This window comes from Aotus nancymaae, unplaced genomic scaffold, assembly GCF_030222135.1.
Source record: "Aotus nancymaae isolate 86718 unplaced genomic scaffold, 86718_ANA_hifiasm-v0.15.2.pri h1tg000064l_1, whole genome shotgun sequence".
Classification (NCBI taxonomy): Eukaryota; Metazoa; Chordata; class Mammalia; order Primates; family Aotidae; genus Aotus; species Aotus nancymaae.
The window spans coordinates 12,448,682-12,474,299 of record NW_026988479.1 but is presented as its reverse complement, the minus strand read 5'-3'; the positions used below and the strand labels follow the sequence as shown (position 1 = coordinate 12,474,299).

Genomic DNA, 25,618 nt, shown 5'->3' with positions numbered 1-25,618 from the left:
CTCCAGGAGTCACTAAGCAGCGTTACTATGTAAAAATTGATTGAATTTAAAGAAATGGAATGAGGAGACTTCACTGTTCTACGTGAGTCTTTTGGTTAGCAGTAGTCCATTGGAGTGAGATCTGATTTTGGTTACAGACAGGGTGTCCTACTGTATAAAGCTGTTTTAATAGAAAAATTATTAAAATAATTCTAAGCCCTGAAGGCAGTGGAGGTTTTAAAAGTGTGGAGGATTTGAGACCAAAGTGGGTTTTATTAAAACTGTTTATCTGGATTGTTTGTGGCACTAACCTAAACCATGGAGGGCCAATTTGCCTGAATTACATTGTTGGCTTTAATTTCGTTGAAAACAAGGGCCAGTTAGAAACCTTTCTATTTGATGTTGCGTAGGCATATATCTGCCTCCACCCTTCCATTTGCTGAGCCCCTGCCATGTACAAAATACTTTCAACCTTGCAGCCTTCATAAACTCTATTTCCTTTGTGTCTGAAATGCTGTCTTTTGGCCGGCCATGCCCTTTATCTGGTTAACTCTTCCTCATCCTTTTAGTGTCAGCCTGGGTCTCCTCCTTAGGGAAGCCTTATTTGAATCCCAAGCAGATCACATTTTTCCCACAATATTATCAGATGTAGTTTTTCTTCATTGCCCTTGTCATGCCTTTAGGTCAATGATGATTTGTTTTCTTTAATATCTGTTTCCTCTGCTAGATTATATGCTTCATGAGAACAGAAGTGTGTCCGTTTTCTTTAATACGTTTTCAGGGCCCTTGTACAGTGCTCGGCACCAAGTAGGTACTCAAATAGTTGTTGAAAGAAGGCAAGAAAGAGTTGGACGCTCATTGTGGAGATTTTGGCTTTTCGGATTGCAGTAGGTACACCTCTCAGGAGGTCCTCAAATATTCCCACCTGACATTCATGCCCTTGTGTAGTCCCCTCTCCTTGAGTATGGGCTGGACCTGGTGACTCATTTCTAGCCAGTAGAATATTGCAAAAGTATAGGATGTCACTTCTGAAATGAGGTTACGGAGAGAATGTGGCTTCCAGCTTGTGTGCCCTCTCTTACTGCCTTCTTTGCTCGTCCTGATGGAGGCCAGTGGCCATACTGTAGGCTACCCTACCAGAGACCTAGGCCATGTGTCAAGGAACAGAGGGAGGCTTCTGGTTGTCGGCCAACCAGTGAGGAGCTGAGGCTCTCAATCCAGTAGTCCCTGAGGACCTGAATCCTGCCAACAACCATGTGAGTGGACTTTGAGGTGGCTCCTCCCTCTCTCCAAGCTTCCCATGAAACCTTGGCAGATGCCTTGATTGCAACCTGTGAGGAATCTTGGGCAGAGGACTGAGCAAAACTGTGCCCAGATTCCTGACCCAGAGAAACTGAACTCATTAATGCTCACTATTTTAAGCCACTAAGCTTTGGGGTAATTTGTTATGAAGCCATAGAAAACTCATACACAGATTTTTCTCTATTAGGTTATTAGCTATTAATGATGCTCATGGAAACTTAATACATGCAAGGTCTTGTGCTAAACACTTAAGGTGCACACTCTTATCTGTTCCTCACATTAACTCTGTGCAAGTTCCATTATCTCCATTTTACAGATGAGAAAGATGAGGCAAAGAGAGATTGAGTAACTTATCCAAGGCCTTAGCGGAGCACTAGGAGTGTAATCCTGGAATCTGCTTTTACCTACCAGTCTAAAGGTAGACTATGATCTAGAATGGCTTTGGGCTCCTTCTTCACCTAAAGACCAGGGCTGTTGACTTTATGAGCTTCCAGGACTCAATGCAAATAAGTTGTCCAACTGTTCAGTCTGAAGTTTTGGGCAGTGGCTTAACTTGGACCCTGTCTCTTTAAGGAGCTGTAATAAGCCCCTTTAGGAGAGAACAGATCCAGCTGTTGTTTTATTTAGGCATGACTCTCTTAATACCCTATGAATTAGCATGCTTAGTGTGGAAACCCAGAAAGAAATTCTGGTCAGCCATTCTGCTTGTGTCCAAGAATAAAATCCAATCTGGAACAAAAAAGATGGTGGCTTTTGGAGTAAAATGAGCAGCATCCACTGTGATTACAGCTTGTTTTCAACTTCTGCAAGATGAAATTAAATCGAGTAATTGTTTGCACATTTAACCACATGACTCTGATTTGTCTGAGGCAGATTGTGGCGTTGTGAATATTTAAACCAGTAATAAAGTCTTTAAGCTTATGTTCCATTTTATTTCATTTATGTGTGTAGATCTTAAAATCTAATGAACAGAATGTAAGATGTTTGGGGGAAGAGACAAATGTTGTGTATGATCACTATGGATTTCGGTTATTAAGTTCCAAGACCTTGTGCTGTAATTTTGTATGCATTGTGATTCTGATCTCTGGATTCTGGAATATATGTTCTTCCTTAGAAATCTTGGAAGACCAAGACTCTTTTGTTGTCTATTTTTCTATTCTTTAGTGTGATTCTATATCTCTTGTCTCAGAATTGATTTTTGGCAACTTCTTGAGTACTGTGTGGTTGCACGATAATCACTTACCCAAATAGATTCATTTTGAGTGATTGCCAAATAACCAGGCATGTATAGATACAGATTGCAAATAAGTACTGGGTGTGTAATGTGTCTTGAGTGTGTAACTCAAGACATTTCATATTGGGTATGAAATGTGTCTTGAGTGTGTAACTACTTGAAATGTTGCTTCAGATCAGACCTTGTATTCCAGAGACATGCCTGTGTATCTAGTAGCAAAAACCTCTGACAGTTCAACAGAACTTTTCCAGCTAAACAGGAATCAAGTTGGGGCTCTCAGGAAGAGATGAGTTTACAATTTTTAGAAATTATAAGCTTATACATTAGTCTTAATGTCGTTATGAGAAGGAATTTGGATGGAACTTGGATTTTATATTCCAAGGCTTTGCTTTGCCCATGGTGTTCAGCTGTCATATATTTTAATTTTTTTTTAAAGCCGTCATGATGTTGGCAGCTTTCTGATGCTGGAGTTGTTTTCTAACCTCAGTGAGATCACAAGCAGATTAAGTGTGTTTGATTTGGTAGTTTCTTCAACAATCTAAATTTGGAGAAGTGTGTTCATTTATTTTGGTATCTTATATCTTTCTCATGGAAGTATTTTATGAATATAACCAAAATTAATGGGCTTGGGTGCTTGTTGGTTACTTCTCATTCTGTCGTGAGTCCTGGATCCTGGTGTTACCTGGCACTCCCTTCCTCTCCTTTGGCTTCTATAGCATTGTTCTCTCAAGGTTTTCTGCATGGTCTCTCCGATACCTCTGGCTCTTTTTGTCTGGGTCCTATTTTTTCTCCCAACCTTTAAATATTGGTGATTCTCCAGAGTTCTGTCCTCAGACCTCTTTTCATCTTACTAATCTCTCCTGGATAATTTAATTCACTAGGAATGTTTTTGCTACCACATATATACTCACACTGTAATACATGTCTTCAGTCCAAGTTGTTCTCCTAGGTTCAAGACACCACTTGTTCATCTGCCCAGCAACCTCTCCACTCGAATGGCCCCTCCACCTTTCTACGGCACAGTCAACATGTGCAGACCTAAGTTCCTCTTCCTTCTAGACCTGCTCTCCTTCCCCTTGCTTCTCATTGTGAAGACTGGCGTTGCCATTCTTCCTGTCACCTAGACTGGCAGGCTGTTGGTATCTACCACCCCACCCTACCCAGGCCTGTCCATTTGATCTACTCAGTTGCTCTCAAATTCATCTTCACTGGCTCCTTGTCAGTCTCTTAATTTAGGCCCATAACATTTCTTGCTACACTATCTTTTCCATATTCTTAAAAATTTGGGGTGTTGAACAATGAGAATACATGGACACAGGAAGGGGAACATCATACACTAGGGCCTACTGGGGGGTGGGGGACTAGGGGAGGGAGAGCAGGGAGTCAGAGCCTAGGGGAGGGATAGTATTAGGAGAAATACCTAATGTAGATGATGGGGTGATGGATGCAGCGAAACCACTGTGGCACATGTATGCCTATTAACAAACCTGCATGTTCTGCACATATACCCCAGAACTTAAAGTATAATAAAAAATTATAAATTTTTAAATTATGATTTTTAATTCTTTGGGTACATGGTATATATATTTGTGGGGTACATGAAATATTTTGATACAGGAATGCAGTGTGTAATCACATCACAAAAAATTGGGTATCCATCCCTTCGAGCCTTTTTTTTTTTTTTTTTTCTTCTTGAGACAAGGTCTTGCTCTGTCACTAAGGTTGGAGTGCAGTGGCATGATCACTGCTCACTGCAGCCTCAACCTCCTGGGCTCAAGTGATTCTCCTGCCTCAGCACCCCCTGCTGCCCCCCAGTAGCTGGGACTACAGGTGTGCACCATCACACCTGGCTAATTTTTGCATTTATTTTTTAAGAGATGGAGTTTTGCCATGTTTTCCAGGCTGGTCTCAAACTCCTGGGATCAAGTGATCTGCCCTCCTTGACCTCCCAAAGTGCTGGGATTACAGGCATGAGCCACTGTGCCTGGCCACCTCAAGCACTTATCCTTTGTGTTACAAATGATTCAGTTATACTCTTTCAGTTATTTTTTATTTTTTGAGATGTAATCTTGCTCTGTCGCCCAGGTTGGAGTACAGTCATGCCATTTTGGCTCACTGCAACCTCTGTCTCCTGGGTTCAAGTGATTCTCCTGTCTCAGTCTCCCAAGTAGCTGGGACTATAGGCACTTGCCACTGTGCCTGGCTAAGTTTTGTATTTTTAGTAGAGATGGGGTTTTGCCATGTTGGCCAAGCTGGTCTCAACTCCTGACCTCGTGATCTTGCTGCCTCAGCCTTTCAAAGTCCTGGGATTACAGGCGTGAGCTACTGCGCCCAGCCTCTTTTAGTTATTTTTAAATGTACAACTATTATTGATTATAGTACCCCTGTTATACTATCAAATACTAGGTCTTATTTATTCTTTCTAATTTTTTTTGGTACCCATTAACCATCCCCAACTTCTTCCTCCCAATCCAATCCTATTCCCCTTCCCAGCCTCTGGTAACCATCCTGCAACTCTCTATCTCCGTGAGTTCAATTGTTTTGATTTTCGGATCCCACAAATAAGTGAGAACATGTGATGTTTGTCTTTCCGTGCCTGGCTTATTTCACTTAACATTGTGATCCCCAGTTCCATCCATATTGATGCAAATGATAGACTCTCATTCTTTTTTATGGCTAAATAGGACTCCGTTGTGTATATGTACCACATTTTCTTTCTCCATGCATCTGTTTTTGGACACTTAGGTTGCTTTCAAATCTTGGCTGTTGTGAACAGTGCTGAAACAAACATGGGGCTGTAGAATCTCTTTAAAGTACTGATTTCCGTTCTTTTGGGCATATATCCAGTAGTGGAGCACATTATCTTTAAGCCACCTTCCACATGGACCTTGCTTTGAGCTCCATATTTCTGAAACCTAAATCTGATCTTGTCACATTCTGGCTTAATATGCTTCAGTGGTGACTCTTCATTGTCCTCAGGACTAAGTTCCAATTTTTACCGCGGTCCATGAGGCCCCTGAATGATTTGGCTCTTGCTCACCCCTTTAGCCTCATCCTTTGCCACTCCCTGAATGGTACTGAAACTGTTGGCACTTGTTGAAGCTGGAATGAGCTCGCTGTTCTCAGTGAAGCTCTCCTTGTTTCTTCTAGTGAATTTTTGGCTTTGTATCTGGCTCCTAACCTCTTTGTTCATCTCTCTGAGATACTATTCAGCATGCTGCATTCTGACATATGGATATGTTCCTCCCCATCCCTTTCTTTGCAGACTCTCTTAACCTTTAAAGAGCATTATATCTGAAATAAGAGCAATTAATGATAATAGCTTACGTTTATTAAGCCCCTGCTTAACATGCTAAACACCGTTCTAAGTGCTTTGCAGGTATTTTCTCATTTAACACTCACAGTAGCCCCATGACATCAATATCACTGTAATCCTCATTTTTTTTCAGATAAGGAAACCAACACACAGGCAAGGTAACTTGCCCTGGGTCATACAGGTGGGAAGTGGTGGAGCTGGGGTTCGAAGCCTGGCAGTCTGACCATGAACCTGCCCCTTAGCTGGTGCACAATCTAGCTTGCCAGTGTCTGTGTCTTGCAGGAATTAGTCTGACCTGAGGAAGCCTTTCTCATCTCGAGTGTGAGCCATGGCCTTGTCTGTGTCCAGCCGCAGTGAAACTTTGGGCTGAATGCCTGAGGGGATGGAAGCTCCAGGCTCTGGCTGCTTCCGGAGGAACAACAGATGTCATTCCTGCCTTTGGGGTCTTTCTGGATCCTGGCTGTCAAGGAGAAATGTGCATGCTAGAAACAATGGGAAATTCTACCGGTGAAAAGTAAGAGAAAATAAAGTGGCTATAAGGGTGTGAGGTTTGCCCAGATGTGGCCTCCTGGTGTCCCTGGCCCAGAAGGCTAAGCACAGGGGGGCATCAGGACCTTCCCACTTCCTGTTGCTCACGACTTTTAGTGCCAGCAGGTGTAGGCACAGGTTGGGCGTTAACCCCTTCAACAGAGTCAGAGGGTCACGGCTTGAGTCCTCATTAGGCCTTTTATCTGGGGCTCTGGATGAGTCTCCTTGTCGTCCAGAGCCTCAGTTTCTTCATCTGATGATGTTAACACTGGCTTCATGGGGTGTTTGAGGATCACAGGAGATGATGGGATGTGAAAGTGCTTTGCGAGTAATCAAATGCTACAGAAATGGTGGTGGCTTTTATTATTAGATCATAGAGAGGTTTGCTGGAAGATATTTCCGATTTATCTGAGTTTCAGTTATTGTCTCTCTATCTCGTTAGTACCAGTAAGTGAGACTTGGCTGCATTTTGCTGTTTCTAGGTTAGGATAAAATTTTCTTAAAAGGCAGCTCCGCTTTTCATAAAGCCTCATTAGAGCCCAGAGACAGGGGCAGAACAAAGACGCAGGCCCCGGAGCACACTGTGACTTGCAGCCTAAGCTTTCCAGGAGACTCTCATTTCAATTACAGTGGAATGCCAGTGATCTTACCCCTGTCTCTCCTGCCCTAAAGTCCACAGTTGTGGGAGTTTTATTAGCAACACTGACAGCATTTCAAGGGGCTGTCCCCAAAAGCTGCTTCATTAATGAAGACATTTCTGGAAGTATCCTTTCTGACTGACTGTGTGTTCAGCTGGTTCCCCATGGCTTTTCCTCCATTTGATGCGAGCATGCACGATACCCAGTTGCCAGTGTCTTGGATGCAGATGGTTTAAAAGAAAGTAGAAACTCTGAAGCTGCAGTCTCTTTAAGATCTGCCTGAATATCACATACCCTTAAACAGATTTTCTACCCAGGGAGGTAAAGTTTCATGGATCTCTCAAGACATGGACTGATTAATTAATGATTCCATTTATTTAACAAAAATGTATTGAGCACTAATATGTGCCAGGCACATTTATAGATCCTGGAGAGACAGACTTGAGCAAGATGGAAGAGGTCCCTGCTCTCCTGAGTTTTACATTCGAATAGGGCCATGGACAACAAACCAACCATGTTTGTATATTAGAATTTCGGATAGAGCTCCATGCAGAGAAGAAGACAGGACAGGGAGATGTGATATGTGTGATATGCCTCCTTGGGGTCACAAAAGTTAAATAAGAGCAGCCAGGAAGGCCTTGCAGAAAGTTGAGTAGAGGCAGCTGAGTTAAGATCTGGGGAGAGGCATTCTGGTTGAGGGAGCAGCAATGCAGAGGCCCAGAGGTGAGAATGAATATGGTGTGTTTGAGGACTAAAAGGAAGGATGTCTGGAGTGCATTCAGTGGGCATAAGTGTGGGAGAACTGACAGGCAGAGCTCTGTAGATCACACAGGGCCTTGTAGATCAGTGTAAGGAATTGGATTGTATTTGATGTTAGAGATCACCTTCTCTTCTCATCAAATTCAAGTGCAACAAGTAGTTACTCAGAGTGGATTTGCTTGTAAAGTCTTTGCAACTCCATGTTACTTGCTTCTCTACTAGAGACAGTCACCGTTGTCCTCTCTGTATGTCCAGTATTCATCCTGGAACCTGACCTCCATCTGCTTCCTACTGGACCAACTTACTTCAACATCTGTCGAGTTGGGGCAAGGAGGAGGGCAGGGAGTGGCTGCTGAGCTCTACTCCTTGGCTCTTCTGTGTCCCCTAAGTGCATTAAACAGGCTGGTCCTTATCCTGTACCTTGACCTAGAAAAGACTCTGGCGACCTCATATCCTAAGGCCTTACTGCCCTGCCATGAACATTGTTAAGCATACAGGGGTGGAGATCTTCAGAGGAGTCCTGGTCGGTAGACTCCTCACCTTGCAGATGAAGGGCAGATCTCCCAGACTTCTTGAGCCTCTCCATTCTCCAGCACAGGCCTTCCCCATACTGACCATCTCAGTGCCTGATTCATATTTGTCTTTCATATTGTCCTTAAATGTACCTGTTTGGGTGCTTTAAAAACTAATTCAATTCAGTGAATTGAATCAACACCCCTTAGCTTGGATTTTAAGGCCCTTTACCATTTGGTACTACTTACTACCCCATCCTTCTTACTTATGCTTCTTCTATACAGATTCTCTCCCGTACCATACCATACCCACAATCTGTCAATACCACTGTCCTTTGTGCATCTGTGTTTGCCAAGCCCCTTCTAGCATACCTTTTCCATTATCCTAGAACTCCAGGAACACCTTCAATTTCCAGTTCCAAGCCTGCCTCTCTGGGCAGCCTTCCTCAATTGCTTTAATTCATGAGGATCTTTCATGTACCTCTGAATGGCTCTAGTGCTTATGGTCTTTGTCGGTAATGGCCTCACCATGTAGTTATTTTACCTTTTTATCTCCTCCAGTATACTGTTGGCTCCTGGAGTGCAGGGCACTTGCTTTATTGATGGTGTTGATAAAAGCCTCAGAGATGATGAGAATCTGTGAACAAGCTGGGAACCACATGCACCTCCTTCAGGTCAGGGTGGGAGTATATTCCCAATGAAATAGTCTAGAAAGATGGAGTAGCATTGCTTAAATTTCTCGGTGTTCTGGTCAGATTTTTAGATAGTTTCCAAAAGAAGTCCCTTGCTGAAAGAATTCCCTGTGCCTCCAGCTGTGAGCAATGAATTTTTTTTTAAAAAAGCCTTACATTAGCCTCTATCTCTTTGTGGAAACCAAGGACATCCTGCCCTTGTAACCACCTCTTTATTGATGGGAAAATTCCTCTAAGGCTTGAAGTTGGGAGTTGCCTATTTTTGTTGGAGGGGGAAGGTCAGCTCTGGAGATAGGTGGATGTGGCCACAGGGACTGTCTTGTTGCTTCTGGCATTTAGTTGGTAAATGTTCTTTGTCTCAGACTTGAGGATGCTTCCCCTGCCCTTGAATTCAATAATAGGTCTTGTTTTTGGCTCTCAGGAGACTACACGACATGTACATCCACACTCACTTATCTTGAGCAAGAACGGGCCCTGTCTGGTTCAACATGTAGTCACCAACACACTCACTTGATATGGGGTATTGGACTTGGGTTGCCTGCCTCACTGCCCACCTGACCACATAGAATTGTGTGTAGAGCTTCATTGGGAAATGGCAAGATACAGCCAGACTCCAGACTTTCCTTCCTGTGTGTATTCTCTGTTTCCCTGTTGGTACACAACGTTCCAGCTTAGCACAGCCACATTGGTAGCCCATCTTTATGAGCTTAGAAGATGATAAAAACAGTTGCTTCTAGTATTTATTTTGACATGAGTGTTCTACAGCATTTGATTTTAGCTGGGGGTCTAATCTGTGTGTTGTCATTTGATGCTCAAAATGCTTCCCTTGTACCCACAGAGCACAGGTGTTTTCTCAAAGGGACAATGTGATACCCCCAAGAATGTTAGATGTTTTCTTGCCTTTATTGGTAAAAGCTAAAAAACAAAACAAAACAAAATAAGAAATGGAACTCTTACTCCAGGAGAAATTTAGTTGGAGCAAAATGAGATAATTAAAGAACAGTAATGTTTCTTTTTTTTTTTTTTTTTTTTTTTCTTTGTTGAGACGGAGTTTCGCTCGTTACCCAGGCTGGAGTGCAATGGCGCGATCTCGGCTCACCGCAACCTCCGCCTCCTGGGTTCAGGCAATTCTCCTGCCTCAGCCTCCTGAGTAGCTGGGATTACAGGCACGCGCCACCATGCCCAGCTAATTTTTTTGTATTTTTTTTAGTAGAGACGGGGTTTCACCATGTTGACCAGGATGGTCTCGATCTCTTGACCTCGTGATCCACCCGCCTCGGCCTCCCAAAGTGCTGGGATTACAGGCTTGAGCCACCGCGCCCGGCCAGTAATGTTTCTTAAATTTCATAGCACATGAGTTTTTACCATATCTTACCATAAAAGCTTGACTGAAGGCCAAGATTCACTGACTTTCTCAGGACGAGTGATTATTTTGCAAAGTTAAGGCATCTAGGGTCTAAAGATGTTGCTCCAGGCAGTATTTAATACTTTCTATATTTTTTGAAATTTGTTTCTCTTATTACAAAAGCAATAGTAACATATAATCATTGTAGAAAATTTAGAAAATAGTGTCAACTCTTTTTTTTTCTAAGACTCTTCCAGGCTGGTCAAGAGAACCTGATTATGGAGCCAGTTTTGGAAATGATGACCAAAGCTTGTGGTGTCTTCAGGAGGGTTTGCTGGCCAGTCCACATGTCTTGAACATATGCCACGAGAAAGTGACACTGGTGTCTGTTTATGTCAATCCTTTGCCAGGTCCTGTCTCCCATAGCCTGTTCCCTCTGAAATGTGCTTCTCTGACTTATCAAGAAGAGTTCAGCCAACCTAGAAGGAGCACTCACTGGAATGATAATGCTGTGGTCCATAAAGAAACCATCTCTCTTTAAAAGACACCTCAACATTCCTTTAAGTTCTTGCTTGTATTTCATAGCAGTGCACTGGCTGCCACTGTTTTCTTTATTTTTGATAATCACAAAACAGAATTGAGTCATTTCTGTGGGTTTTCTCATTTTGTGTCCTTTGGTTTATCCCCCATATGCAGCTCCCACTTTGTTTAAAACTGAAGGAGATTTATCTTGTTCTAGCAACAAATTCCTTTTTATTTCCCTCTGGGATAGTTAGACAAGCCAATATGTTCTTGTTGAAAAAAAAAGGGATGTAGTAATTCTGTGAGGGTAGGCTCAGTGCTTTTTAATCTTTGCATCCCCAATGCCTTTCACGCTATTTGGCACATAGTAGGTACTCAAACAAGGCTAGTTGAATTACTGATTTAAAACATCGACACTGATTTAAAACTCCTTATTAGCTTATCTCATGGAAAGAGGGCTGTCACACTGTATACCTCTAGGGGAACCTGTCTGTGCAGACTAATGGAGCAGCCTTGTCTGTAAGTAGTAGTCAATCCAGGGTATGAGATTTGAAAGGCCTCTTGATTCTTGGTATGGTTAAAACAAAATCTTGAAAAGTGACGTTGAGTCTGAAAGCTTCTCATGCTCTCCCACTGCCCCACACTGATAATACTCATCAGTCTCCTCAAACCTAGGAACATTGTATGCTGCTCAAACTCATTCTGTGTGGATAGACTTCATCTAAATTCTAATCCATGCCAGCACTGCTTCTACTTTATATCATTCTGGTCCAACCCATTCATGTCTATTTTCTCTTTGATCTTCCTCTGAAAAATTCATAAGGACCTCTGCAGGTATCTGCATATGTGTGGGTTTCTGCTCAAAACCTACTATGTGTGAAACTCCTTCTTCTTCATAGTGAAGCCTCATCTTAGCTAGTGATTTTTCTATCTGATAAGTTGTTTTCCTATTTCAATTTATTCTCTACAGGATATCAAGCTAAACTGAGAGCCCGAGACCATTAGGTAGGATGACTATTGGAAAACATGAGTTGACCAAACAACTTGCAGACTTACTTCAGATTTACTGAATAGTTTCTTGAAACAAAGGTTAATATACCCACTAGCTGAGGTATAGTAGTTGGTAGTGTGTGTTAACAATGAATTTCTTCTGTGAGTGTCAAGCTATCTTGTATTGAAGCAGCCTGTTTGGGATCACGATTATAGTCTCATAGATAAAATAAAATTTATATAAATTTCCCATTGGTTCTAGGTGACTAGCTATTGTTTGGGTCCACCATGGTATCCATTACGTTCTGTCATATTCTCTACAGAGAATCATTTTTCTGATTGTGGGTTCTTTCCTTCATCATTCATTATTGCCTCCTTGAGGACAAAGACTTTCTCCTTTCATATGCATTCCCAGTGGTGATAATTATGACAGAATGTAATACCTTTCAGTAACTGTTCATTTACTTAATAAATATATCAAAAATTCTGATTAAGCTGATAGGTCAAAAACACCCTTGGGTCATTGGATATAAAGATAAAATCTGGGATCAAGAGTTACCAAGATTCTTTAGCATTTAATATAGTTAGAGAATTAGAAGGTATAAAGGGCACATTGCTTCTCAGTTTGCCAAAAGGAGAGAAGAAATCATTTGTAAGTATTAAAAGTATGTGCAAACAGCTCCATGAGTTATGATGCATGAGTTCTTGGTTATGTTAGTTTTGTAATAATATAGAATCCCATTTCTCCTCCTGTCAAAAAGAAAGCTGTGAGCACTGGATTGAGCAGGAATCTCCTGAGAAATAGGAGAAGCAACTGGGGGCAGTGATAAGTAAACACCATGGACAGCTACGGAAGTTTCTCAGATTCGGGCTGTGGCCCCTTATGTGAGCAGTCTAGCTTATTAAATTGGACTAGGAAAAGAAATTAGTCTCTGAATTCTTTTTCTCTTTCTACTCCTCCTTTATCTTCTTTCTACCTTCTCTTCCTCCTTTTTTCTTCTTCCTCCTCTTTTTAGAGATAGGGTATTACTCTGTTGCCCAAGCTGGAGTGCAGTGGCATGATAATAGCTCACTTTAACCTTGGACCCTTGGGCTCAAGCGATCCTTGTGCTTCAGCTCCTGTGTAGCTAGGTGAGTACCACTATGCCCAGCTAATTTTTTTTGTTTCTACTTTTTGCAGAGACGGAGTTTTGCTTTGTTGCCCAGGCTGGCCTAGAACTTTTGGGCTCAAGTGATCCTCCCACCTTGACCTCTTAAAATGCTGGGATTACAGATGTGAGCCACTGTGCCCAGAAAGTCTCTGAATCTTAAGCCATGAAGAAAACTGGTGGCTGGCAGGAAGGATTGATTCCATTTTAAGGAAGATCCTCTGTCTCAGATCCCCAGGGATGCAAGTATTAGAGACAAGGAGCCACCTGTTGCTGTAGGTCACATCAGCACAGATACCCATGGTAAATGGTTGCCATTATTCCAGGCTATCTCAGGGCTATGACTTTGGCTGGGTGCTGTCTCTTTAGCATTGTCTTTATTTAGGCTCCAAGAAGTAGCTATTCTTCTCGTACACCCTGTTAGGCCAGCCTGGGCCCTGTCTCCTAGGAGACATGCTTGATATTCTGAGAGCAACTATCTTAGTTTGATTCAGGCAGCCTGGTGTCTACAGTGTGCCCTGGAAACAAAACCATCTGTAAAGAAGGATCTTTTCTTCTTGATGAGTTACTGTGGGACTCTGGGCAAGTCTCTCCACCTCTTCTGGCCTCAGATAACTTTATTGTCCTTAAAATAAGGTGATATGTGTGAATAGACCCACATCCTTTGAGGAAACGTGCTCCTGAAGATGGAAGTGAAGTAATATTATCACAGTGATAAATGGGTGCATTCTCTTGTGTAAGGTACAAAGTCTTGTTACAGCCTCAAAACTTGGCCCCATTTCTCCACAGTTCCCAGCTAAGTGAACTGATAACCCAAAGGTTTGAGAATTGCACACGTATCTGAAGAAGCTTAGCCTTTAAGACAATGGAGGTCTGGTTTGGTGATAAATTTAATTTGAAAAGAGAGACCATTTTCTCATATATTATTTTCTTTTGGTAAAAAACAATGGAACAGATAGATAGATATGTGCTTCATATTCAAGTGTTCCAAATTATGCATGACAGCTTTCCAAAAATTGGTATCTAAATACAACTCCCCTTTTGCATATATATGATTTGACCGCATTCTTGGTCTTGGATTGTATAAGGGCTGTCATTTATTGCTGTGATTCAGCAATTGTGATTAATTGTTCAAGGACCTTCATTGTCCTTTGCCAAAACAAAATTAAGGGAAAACAACATTCTCATCATGCCAATCATGTAACTTTAATGTGTATTTATCCTTTCATAGAGGAATCAATATCTATTTTTGAATGAGAATGCAAATCATTATGAGCCTCTCTCAAACATTGCTGGAATAAATCGTTTTGAATTCTTCTAGGGAACTCACTTCATTACCTTAGCAAGTTATATCTTGTTCACCCCTCCCCTCCAGCCTCAGCAGATTTTGAGGCACTTGTTTGGATTTATAGGGATGTGGCCTTTGCTTTAGGTTTTTTTGGTGATGTAAAAGAGATTTTAAATGCTCTTTCATATGAATGTTATCGAACCACCTTAAGCAGGAGCTCAGTGATCCTCTGAATGTGTTTCCCATTCTTCTAGATATTTTGGGGGGATCTTTGTGGTTGACTTAAAACCCATCCTGTGATTGCCAGAGTTGATGTAGGAGTGACTGTTCTTTTAAGTCTGGCTTCCTGTCTGTTGTTGAGCTCTCATTAACACTCATATAGGCCCAGGTTTTGCTTGTTAGATGAGCCACCTTAAGTTGTATGAACTGGGCTACACTAACAGAGACAACAACAATTCTATTTTATACTGTGGAAATTTATCTTCACTATTGTCACCAGTGCTATTCTTAAGTACAATATATGGACTCTTAAATCTTACTTTTCTTACTTTTTTTTCCTGTTCCCAAGTAGTATCTGTCTTTTATTCTTGATAGTGACATCCTTGTACATCATAATGTTTGTCCTTAGGGAGCATGGCATTCATTTGCATTCATCCATGCACAAACAGCTAAATTTGGTTTGGAGAAGTGAAACCCAGGGGATCAGGGGACTCCACTACAGTCATATTAGACCTCTAAGACCTTGATTTTTCATTTAATTTTCTGCATTCCCTGGACCCCCACAGAACAGGACAATAAAAAACACACAATGACATCTTGATCGTGTCTCATTCTACCCCTGAAATTGCGTCAGTGTTGTGGTGTAGATACCTATGGAGCAGTGTGGTAATGTTTACCTCAGTACTGCTGCTAGGAACTGTCCGTGGTGCTGATAGTCTTATTAAGAAAACTATTCTTGAACAAGAGTGCAGCCCTGGATTGAATGAAACCTTTTGCTCCCTGAAATTAGAGCTGTAGATTCCCATGGCTGGGTTTTGCCATACTGAATGAAACAGAAAATTGGGAACAATTATTTCACTAGATTGAGCCAAAATAATGGTTTTAGCTTTCAGTGCCTTGATATTTTGGGCTCAAGTTTTCTTGGTCTTAGACATTGGAAGAATTTCTTACTACTGGGCTGTTTTTGGTAGATAAAGCTCATGTTTTCATTTTTTCTTTCCTGTAGCTACCCAGGAGTATCACAGAGAGCACACAGGGAATTGACAATTATTTTTAATGAGAGGTGTGTATGAAGCAGCTTCTTACTCTGAATTTCCTGTACTGCTTTTTAGTGGAATCAGGGAGTTTGAGATGTGCCTCTGGTACCGTTTGCATTGACAGTGAATTTCATAATCACTTTCTGGAAGGACCAAATGGGCTCTGGCTTTGAGTTTTATTTCAGAAGCATGCCTTATTTTTTTCTAAGCAAACCTACTAGTTGTGACAATTGGGGAAAACAAAGCTCTCTAATATTTGCCTTTGGTTTGAATGAGGTGAAGAACATGATAAAGTGGAAAAGGACTTAAAAGTCAAGTAAGCTTCATCTTCTCTTTTTCTAAAACTCAGATTCATGGACTTGAAGGTGTCCTGGATTCTTAGGGTGCTAGTGCCCTAGAAAATTTTCAGGAAACAAGGGAGTGCTTTTTTTCTCCACCCAAGTAGCTCTGCCACTTTGATACTAGCATCAGGACCAAAAGTGATATTGAATTTAATGTATATTTCTTGAGAATTTACATCTGGGCCCTCATGGAGCTGATAGAGCAGTGGAGAAAACAGACATAGGATAGCTAATTTCCCATATGCCAAGGGTGCCATGTAAGTAAACAGGGAAACTATATTTTTTGCATTTGAAATGCAGGTAATAAAAATACAAGTACCATTGTGAGTCAGAACTGTGTTTTGGGGATTTGTTGTTGTTGTTTATTTTCTTACTAAGAATTATTACATGAGGTATTAGATGAGACATGTCACCTATGCACATTATAATCTAAATTTTTAGGATGTCTGTTAGAGACATCCAAATTAAAAAGAGGAATTCTTTCAAAACTATTATGTTATAAACCTTGAATCAGATTCACTTTTTTTATTTTACTAAGTGTCAGTAGGTAATAGTCAATGCAAATGGGGAAAAAGATAACTGAATCATTTGGGATTCAGTAAGCCCCACTCTTTCAAAATAACGGCTTCATAATGACTTGGCAGAACACTCCATTTTCATATTTTCTTAGTCTATGCAACAACAAGCCAGCAGAATTGGTATAAAAATACATTTCATTGGCAAAAAGCTCATCTAATCATAATGCCATTTTGACACAAAACACACAGCATGTGATGGTGAAGTTATACACCATGAATGTAAGTAATTAAATTTTAGCTTGTTTTACAAAACATACTTTCAAGGTTTTCTATGTAGTTAGTGGTCTAAAATATGTAGTTGTTATACAGATTAAGAATCCCAAATCCGAAATGTGAAACACTGTAAATCCAAAACATTTTGGCTGTCCACCTGATGCACAAAGGAAATGCTCATTGGGGCCTTTTGGATTTTCAAATTTGAGACGTTCAATCAAGGTCAGTATATAATGCATGTATTCCAAAATATAGAAAAGTCCACAATCTAAAAACTACTGGTCCCAAGCATTTTGGATAAGGGAAACTTAACCTTTAGTGTCTAAAATTACCCTAATTTGTGGAACTCAAAAACATACATGCATACTTACTGAGGTAAAAAGTCATAGAACTGGCTGAAGGAAACAAATCTAAATGGGTGAAGCAAATCAGTGGACTCTGCTGGCAGCATCTTATACAAGCCAGAATTAGTGTGCTGCAATAGGATTAAGATTTCAAGTGGAAGCATAAAATGTATGTGCAGGACCAAACACAGTCTGAGTGGGCTAAATCCATTTTTTATTTCTACATAGATCAAGGGAATGAGATTTACTAAGATGATGCTTGTTAAATATTCAAATGAGAGCTGGATTTTTGTGCTGTTGCAGGGAAAGCACATTAGTTGGATTAGTGCAGATCTTTCATACTACTTGGAGGTAGATTTCAAGAGTCTGTTTATGCTTAATGTAATTCTTCTGTTTGTGTTTATTGTCACTAAAAAAAGGAAGCAAAAGAGGTGACAGATGTCCTGTAAAATTGAATACATTGTAAAACGCACTGTGATAGCATTGAGTTCATTCCTGCTGAGGCTGAAACGTGAGCTCGGGGCAACATTGAAACTGTGTATTGTGACAAGTCACTTTGAAAAAAATTTTGTGTTGTGCAGGAGTGTTTGGTGATAAGCAGAGATGGAATGATCAAGCATATCTTCTGGCTTCAGGGAGCATGCGGTATAATAAGAATGATATATACCTCAGAAAGGGGAAAACTGTTCTGTTTTAGACTAAGGATCAAGGAGGGAGAGGTGATCTAACCTGTGGCCTGTGGCTTACCTGAAAGATTTAAGAGTCCTGGGTAGGGTGGATCTGTTCCTGGACTGGGCTGGGTGTGGGGATTATTGGTGGCTTCAGAGCAACTGAACTGCTACACTGGGAGAGACTGAGGGGCTTTGAGCAGGAGAATGCTATGATTGCTCTTGCCTTGCTGAAATTAACCTGACATGGGTGGGCAGGGCAGATGAGCTGTGGAGGAGGGGACACTGGTGGAGAGGATATTTTAATAGTATGGGTGAGAGAGAGGGGTGGAGCAGCCATAGTGAGAATGGATGGGATGACACGGATGCAGCATGGAAATAGAATTGGCAGCATCTAACAGCTTTCAGATGCAGAGGGCTGGTGAGGTGAGAGAGCCTATGACTTCAAGCCCAGGTAATAGGGAAGATAATGGTGCCATTGTCAGGAAAACAGGGAGAGCAGTTTTGAAAGAAGCTGAATGTTGTTGTGAAATTTGGAGCTAAGGACTGTCTACATAATTTTCAGGGCCCAGAAAAAAGTTAAATGTGAGGCTTCTTGTTAAAAAATTACTAAGAATTTCAAGATGGCAATAGCAGAGCATGGCGCTTCTAAGCATGAACCCTGTGTGAATGCCCAGGTCATACACCCATGGAGTCAGCCCTGATTGAGCTGGAGGTGTTAAGATGCATGTGTACCCCACAGCTTTCCTGGGGGAGATGCACCTGCCCCCATTTTTGGAATGTTCAAGTAAAAACTCAGAGCAGATTTGCATGTACTGTTGCAGGATGCCACAGAGTGGTGACCAGGGCTGAAAAGAACAAGAATCATAGCAGTCTTTGAGTGGAACTGAACTCTATCCCAGTGGGTTAACACCTAGCATTATCAAAGGTGAGAAATTCCCTAGAACAGGTGTGGAGGCATGAGTCCTCTGATATTTGTTATCAGTTGCAATTTGAGTGAAAACTATTAAAGTTGAGAAGAAGGGTCCTCAATCTTCTTGCCCTTCCCCACCCCAACATCTCACTCCTCTAAGGGTATAGCTTGAAGATTCCCTGGGCTTTTTTGCATCGAGGAAAGAAGGTTATACACTTTTTGGGAGGTATCTACTATGTTTTTTTGGACACATTCTTCTAGAGATTTTTTATGAATGCCACATCGTTTAATTAAAAAAAAAATTATTTTTTTCTTATTTACTTTTGTCTTTTTCTTTCTTTCTTTCTTTCTTTTTTTTGAGACAAGGTCTCACTTTGTTGCCAAGGCCAGAGTGCAGTGGCTGTGATCATAGTTCACTGCGGCCTGGGCTCAAGTGATCCTTCTACCTCAGCCTCCTGAGTAGCTGGGACTACAGGCATATGCCACTACACCAGACTGTTTATTTTTAATTTTTCATGGAAATGGAGTTCCACTATGTTACCCAGGCTGGTCTGGAACTCCTGGGCTCAAGCCATCCTCCTGCCTCGGCATCCCTAAGTGCTGGGATTACAGGCATGAGGTACTGTGCCAGGCTCCTTGTTTAATCTTAGTCATGGATTTTGCCTCATTTTACAGATAAGGAAACTGGGACTTAGAGAGGCAAGAGGCTCAAAATTTCACAGTTACCACTTGGCAGAGCCCGTCTCTGTGATGCTGTCTCTCTTTGCTGGCCACAGAAACACAGACAATCAGAACGCTTAAGACTGAAAAAAACTAAGTCATAGCTGAGCTAATGTTAAAACTACTTTCTGAGGAAACTAACTGGTTATTTTATTCAGGGCTGAGGGGAGAGAGGTGAGGTGGAGCAGAGAATGTTTTTGAGTCAAAATTGTGCAGGCGGTTCATGTTACTGGCACATGACCCAGGAGAGCCTGTGTCTGCTCAAGGAGACTATCTCTCTTTTTGTCCCACTGGGCAGAAGGTATTGGGCCCTTGGGTCAGTTGAGAAGAAGTCATTTTCCACTTTGTGACTGTGACCAGCCAGCAGGCTGGAAAGAGTGCCAGGGCAACTAGTCCTGCAACTGTCCCAGAGGCTGAAGCCAAGCATGTCCTTCCTGGCTTCTTATCAGTTCCAATGCCTTGAAGCAGGGCCTGAGGGTAAGGAGATCACCGGAAGGCTGTGGAAGAGAAGTGACACCTGAACGAAGAGTGCTGTCTCACTTTCCTGGCACCCTGCTGACAACTCAGTGGAAATCAGGTGTCAGGCCAGATTCCTGCTGAAGGGCAGATCTTCCTCCCTCAGGCAGGGCTTTTCTGATAGGGCCCTGCCTGACAGGAGGAGGGAAGCTGGGAGGGCACAAAGTAGAGCAGGTGCCAAGTGCAGGATATCTCTGTACAAAGTGTCTGCTAACTCTGAGAAAGATGCAACAACAGAGAATGTTTTGGAGTTTGAAATAATCGTTGAATTAATTAATTCTGATTTAATGATTCAAATTAATTGATGGGGAAAAATGTCCTTGATATACTGCTGTTTGTATATGCAAGTTCAAGGAAATTTTACTATAAAATTTAAAAAAGTCTGATTGTCACTCATACATTCTTACCTGTATTTGAATTCCACTTAGTGGCTACACCTAATGAAAAGAAATCTCTGAGTCCTGGCCCCTGTATGTAGCCCAGGCACACAGGGGGTCAGGTGGCATCTGTAGGTGTTTGGGCATCTTTGGGGTTGCATTTCATGGTGGAATTCTGTCTGATATTCCCTACCCTAAGAGACCCAAAGAAACTGCCAGGTTTCTAATCAAATGATATTTGGGAGAAGGAGGGTGGACTGTAACTTGCTTTAAGATTATGTGCCCTCTGTAGTACAAATGTGAGGTGAGGCGTGGTTCTTAATGAGATACCAGTGAGTGCGTATGTATTTATTTTTTAATACCAATGCTCAATGCTTATTTGATGTTAGAGACTGAATGGTAGTATTATGGAAAGCCAGGCATCAAGCCCCTGGGCTTTTGAATATAGCCAGATTATATCACCTACCTTGAGGTTGCTGGTGTTTTGGGCTGGCTTTATAGATGTGATTTAAATTTATTTAGGAATTTTCTTGCAGGCATAGATTGAATCCTGATCATTTCTCTCATAGGTATGGTAATAGATTCACAGATGCCTGAACAGGTGAGTAGGGTGGTTTAGGGAGGTGTTGCCTACTTCTGGCTCTCAGACCCCTGTGTGGAGTGTTAGCTATGGTGATGGTGGTGAGTCATTTATGGGGGGGGTTGACTTCAAGTTGGTGAATCCATACAGTTGCCAAGCTTTGCCTATTATATGGGTGTGGTTGAGTGTAATATAAAACCGATTTATTTCAAAACACCTCTGATTTGCCAGTAGCTTTTTGTCACAGTGTACTCATTTTAATTAAGATTTTTCTAGATATGTAGAGGAGTCTCCTCGGATAGAAACAGAACAAGTAGAGGACCATGGTTAGGGAGCAGCTACATCCCTGCGGCTGGGTCATGGTCTCCTCTGTGTATTCAGTGGCATATATTATGTAGCGCACAGGACGGTTCTTTAGTGTGGACACTCTTCTCTGCTGGTGAAGGCCCTTCTCAGCTGTTGCCCTCCTCCTCTCTACCTTATGCAAGAGGGGTAATAATTTATGTTAGGAAACAATGAAAAACTTTAGGCTGACCTTTTGTTCAAAATAGGTATTTATGCTTATGAGAATCATCACCACATCTGTACACCCATATTCATAGCAGCATTAACCACAACAGCCAAGAAATGGAAGTAACCCAAGAGTGCACTGATGGATTAATGGGTAAAGAAAATGTGGTGTATGCACACAAATGGAGTATTTTTCAGCTTTAAAAGCAAGGAAATTCTCTCACATGCTACAACATGGATGGATGTTGAAGACATAATGCTGAATAAAATAATCCAGCCACAAAAAGACAACTACAGTATGATTCCACTTTATGCAGTATCTAACGTAGTCAAACGCACAGAAACAGAAAGTGGGATGGTGGTTGCCAAGAGCTGAGGGAAGAGGGAATGGGGTATTGTTTAATGAGTATAGGGTTTAAGTTTTGCAAGATGAAAAATTTCTCGAGATTGGTGGCACAACAATGTGAATATACTTAACAGTACTGAACTGTACAATGGTAAATTTTGTTGTGTGTTTTTTTTTCTTTTTTAAAAATTTATTTAAGTTTCAGATGTACATGTGCAGATTGTGCAGGTTTGTTACATAGGTATACACATGCCAGCCATGGTGGTGGTTTGCTGCATCTATCACCCCGTCATCTACATTAGGTATTTCTCTAATGCTATCCCTCCCCAATCCCCCCATCCCCTGCTATTCCTCCCCTAGTCCCCCGTCCCCCAGGCTCCGGTGCGTGATGCTCCCCTCGCTGTGTCCGTGTGTTCTCATTGTTCAGCACCCACTTATGAGAGAGAACCTATGTGGTGTTTGATTTTCTGTTCTTGTGTCAGTTTGCTGAGAATGATGGTTTCCAGTTTCATCCATGTCCCTGTTATGTGTTTTTAAAATCACAATAAAAAGAATCATCATGTTTAAAGTTTCTAAGCCATGTTGACTTGTGCCCGTCTTGTCTTTTCCATGGCATTGGCACCTTCCCAATTTTCTCATACTGTGTATCTCACATACCTTCCTCCTATGGGAATTCCTCAGAATCCAGGTTAGACTTGTTCTGGGATCTCTCACCTGTGGGATCCTGCTGAGACCAAAGGGAAGCCTGCCTTTGCCTCTGGGCCCCTCCTGTGGTGGATGTCTACTCTTCATGTCTCCTAGCGTCTATGCTCTGTTTCTTCCTGGCCCAACAGCTCTCTGGAGATCCAAACACTGAGTCATTTTCTGCAGCTGCATTGATTAGTTGCATCATTAGATTTGGTTTAATTGCAGTGACTCTGCTGCTAACGATTTATACAAGGTACAGCAGGAAAAAAGTCTTTGGGTGTTTCTATCTCCCCAACAGATAAAATGTAATCATTTTTCCATATCATTCGAATTTTTATTGTTAACAAATGCCTGGCACTGTTTTTTGGTGTGATATTTAAGTCCAAAGGGATACTGTGAAACCTGCATATACATAATTTAATGTAGAGCATAGAATTTTAGTGCTGGAAGGGATTTCTGAGAGCTTTAATTTCAACTTCCTTTTTTTATAGAGGAGGAATGTGGGGCCCTGATTAGGGAAGTGTTTAATGGCGAAGCTGGAATCAGGCTTAGGTCACAGTTTGTATTGTGTGCTGTATTTCTCAGTGCACCCCCTTGGAATTTATAAAACTATATCCAGTGCCAGGGATTTGAACACCATTCATTTTAGAGCATAATATATCTATTAGCTTGAAGTCATTGTCTATTCAGTCTGTCAGCAACGAGAAGTGGCTGGTACCTTGTATAAATTCTTCAGACCATGTCTAAAGTCCTGTATCAGTTACCTTCTCTTTACCCCAGATATATGCTTCTGATGCCATGTGCAAAAGTCAACTTTTGCACTTAATGCTTCCAAGGAGCTGGTTATTAGAGGATTGCTGGATTAAAACATTTTGAAAATGGAAAAGTTCTTCTATAACATGACAAAAATCGTCCTTGAATTGACCTTTCTTGGGAAGTAATGTTTCATTCACCTTTGACTCCCTCTTCACTTTCCTTATTTAAACATGTGTAATACTCTTCAGGGACCTTGTACATTACTCCTTGTGAGATTATAAGCTTCCCAAGCCTCCCTGTCACCTCTGAGTGCTCAGAGGGACCACCCTTTTCCCCCTCAATCTGGCTGTATTGAATTTAAGTAGATCATTCATAGGGTTGAAGAGAAAGTATGATCACAAATAAAATGCAGCTTCCTAATGCAATGTGAATAACATTTTGTAACCAGATAGAATGGGCCCCACCCAGTTTCATGGGGAGGTGAAATTTGGTCTCAGTTCTGAAGGACAGAGAATTTGTGAAGCTAATTTTAGTAGAGGGAAAATAGCATACCTAGGAAGAAGGGACTATAGAGAAGCGGCATGGAAGAGGGCAGTGGACTTTTCTTTTGGAGTGTTTACTTGGCTCATGTGATCCCTGATGTTCTGCCTCATTCTCCACCATTTGTAATAGTGGGTTCCTCCAGGCCATTCTGTCTGGAAGCATCCTGCCAGATATCTACAGTTGACTGAGCAAGTGACAGGCCCCTAAACCAAGATCAGAGCCTCTTTCTTGGGAATTTGGACTAGGAGCTGGGAGAGGCACTTAGTTAGCTGGGTTTGTGCCATGTGAGCTTGGGAGCTGGGAGGCGGACAACCTGGTACCTGCCAGGAGGCTGGAGAAGGGGACGAGAATGGTCAGCAGACGGTGATTTTCCAGTCCTTAGGGCCTTGCCTGGTTGTAGGGCCTGGCTGTAGCCCTGCCTGCACACCCATGTCAGATTTTACTTCCTTGCCAGCTTTCACATGACCACTGTCTTCTTCCATTTTATTACTACAGCAGCATAGATTTTCTGGAGGTCCCCACTCTCCTCTGGGAAGAAGTGAGGATGGCTCTATTACTTGCATCTCCGAGTGTTAAGAATAAAGGGAGCCTCAGGGAGCAGAACGAGTCCTGGTTGTATCTCAGGAGTTTGTTGCTGAGGTTTGGTTTTGATCTCTGGAGGCCAGGTGGCTTGCTTGGTCCTAGTGTGCCTGGGTCAGTCTGTTCTGTCTGCTGTGACTCAGCACCTCTGGCCATTCTGAGCTCAGCACCTGAGAGAGGGGATCATTGGTTGGAAGCTTACATATACTTTTGGTAAACCTGGGACACCTATACTGCATTCTGCACTTGACCCTGTTGTGACGCCAGGCAGAGCCCATGTGACGCATGCTCAGGCACTTGAGAGGGTGGGAGTGAAGGACCCAGGGTGCTCCAGGGAGCAGGAAGACTTCACAGGGAAGGTGATGTGGAGTTGGATGGAGGAACCTGCCTGATGAACAGGGGGAGCATCTAGGCAGAGGTAGAGGGTGTGTCAAGTGGAGAAGAGCATGACACAAGGGATGCAGGGAGAAGTCCAGAGCAGATGGCATTTGAGACAGAAGGGGAAGTACAGTTGCCCTCACAGGCAGAAGCTAGGTCACAAAGCATCTTGGGAGCCTGGCTGAGGCTCACTCTTCACAGGTAGGGTGATCGCACATCTCACTGTGTCAGGGACAGTCCCGGTTTATGCCTGTTATCCTGGTATAATGATGAACAGGGCCCCTCTTTTACTCTCAAAAGTACCTAGATTTGGTAAGAAATGATATCTTTGTCCTACTTTTAGATGATGGGACCCACTGAAGGATTTTAAACAACAGAGGGACAGGATGAGATTTCAAGTTAGGGAGATGATTCAGGAGGCCGGGGAGAGATGGAGGGGCAGGAGCATGACTGGAAGCCAGATTAGAGAGAAGGGCCTGAGCAAAGCAGTAGTAATAAAATGGAAGAAGACAGTGGTCATGTGAAAGCTGGCAAGGAAGTACAGACCACGGCCCTTGGTGAACCCACAGCTGTCTGGAGAGGGGGCTGGTGAAGGTAGCTGAATAAGAGCAGGCATTGGCAGGGGTGCAGTTGAAGTTTGTTTTATGTCTGTGGTGTAGGGTCATGGGGAAGCCGGACAAGGAGTCAAGTATGGAGCTGAGGGTAGTGGTCTGGGGCCCAGGAGAGAAGGCTGGCCTGGGACAACCATCTGGAAGTCATTTGGTTGTGAGTGAGAACTGGATCCATCAGTGTGTATGCTACTGTTCGGGGGGAGTGGTGTCACGGAAGAAGAGAAAAGTCAAACACTAAGCCTTTGTTTAGGGATACCAGTGTTTAAGAAAAAGGCAAGAAGAAATGAGTGCACACAAAGGACACTGAGAAGGATTAAGGAGAGAGGGAGGAGAAGACCTCAGGGCATGGCAGGAATAGCTGTTATCATGGGTTGGAGATCTCCTGTGATTCACATACTATGCTGAGAACTCCAGGTCCTCACATTGTAAATCTGCAACAGTCTTGCAGG

At 42.3% G+C, this 25,618-nt stretch overlaps 1 protein-coding gene across 1 annotated transcript in view; it reads left to right on the top strand.

Annotated features, from left to right (window-relative positions):
- The window catches only part of SPOCK1 (SPARC (osteonectin), cwcv and kazal like domains proteoglycan 1), a 527,247-nt gene that overhangs the window by 37,191 nt on the left and 464,438 nt on the right, over positions 1 to 25,618 (top strand). The window lies entirely within an intron of this gene.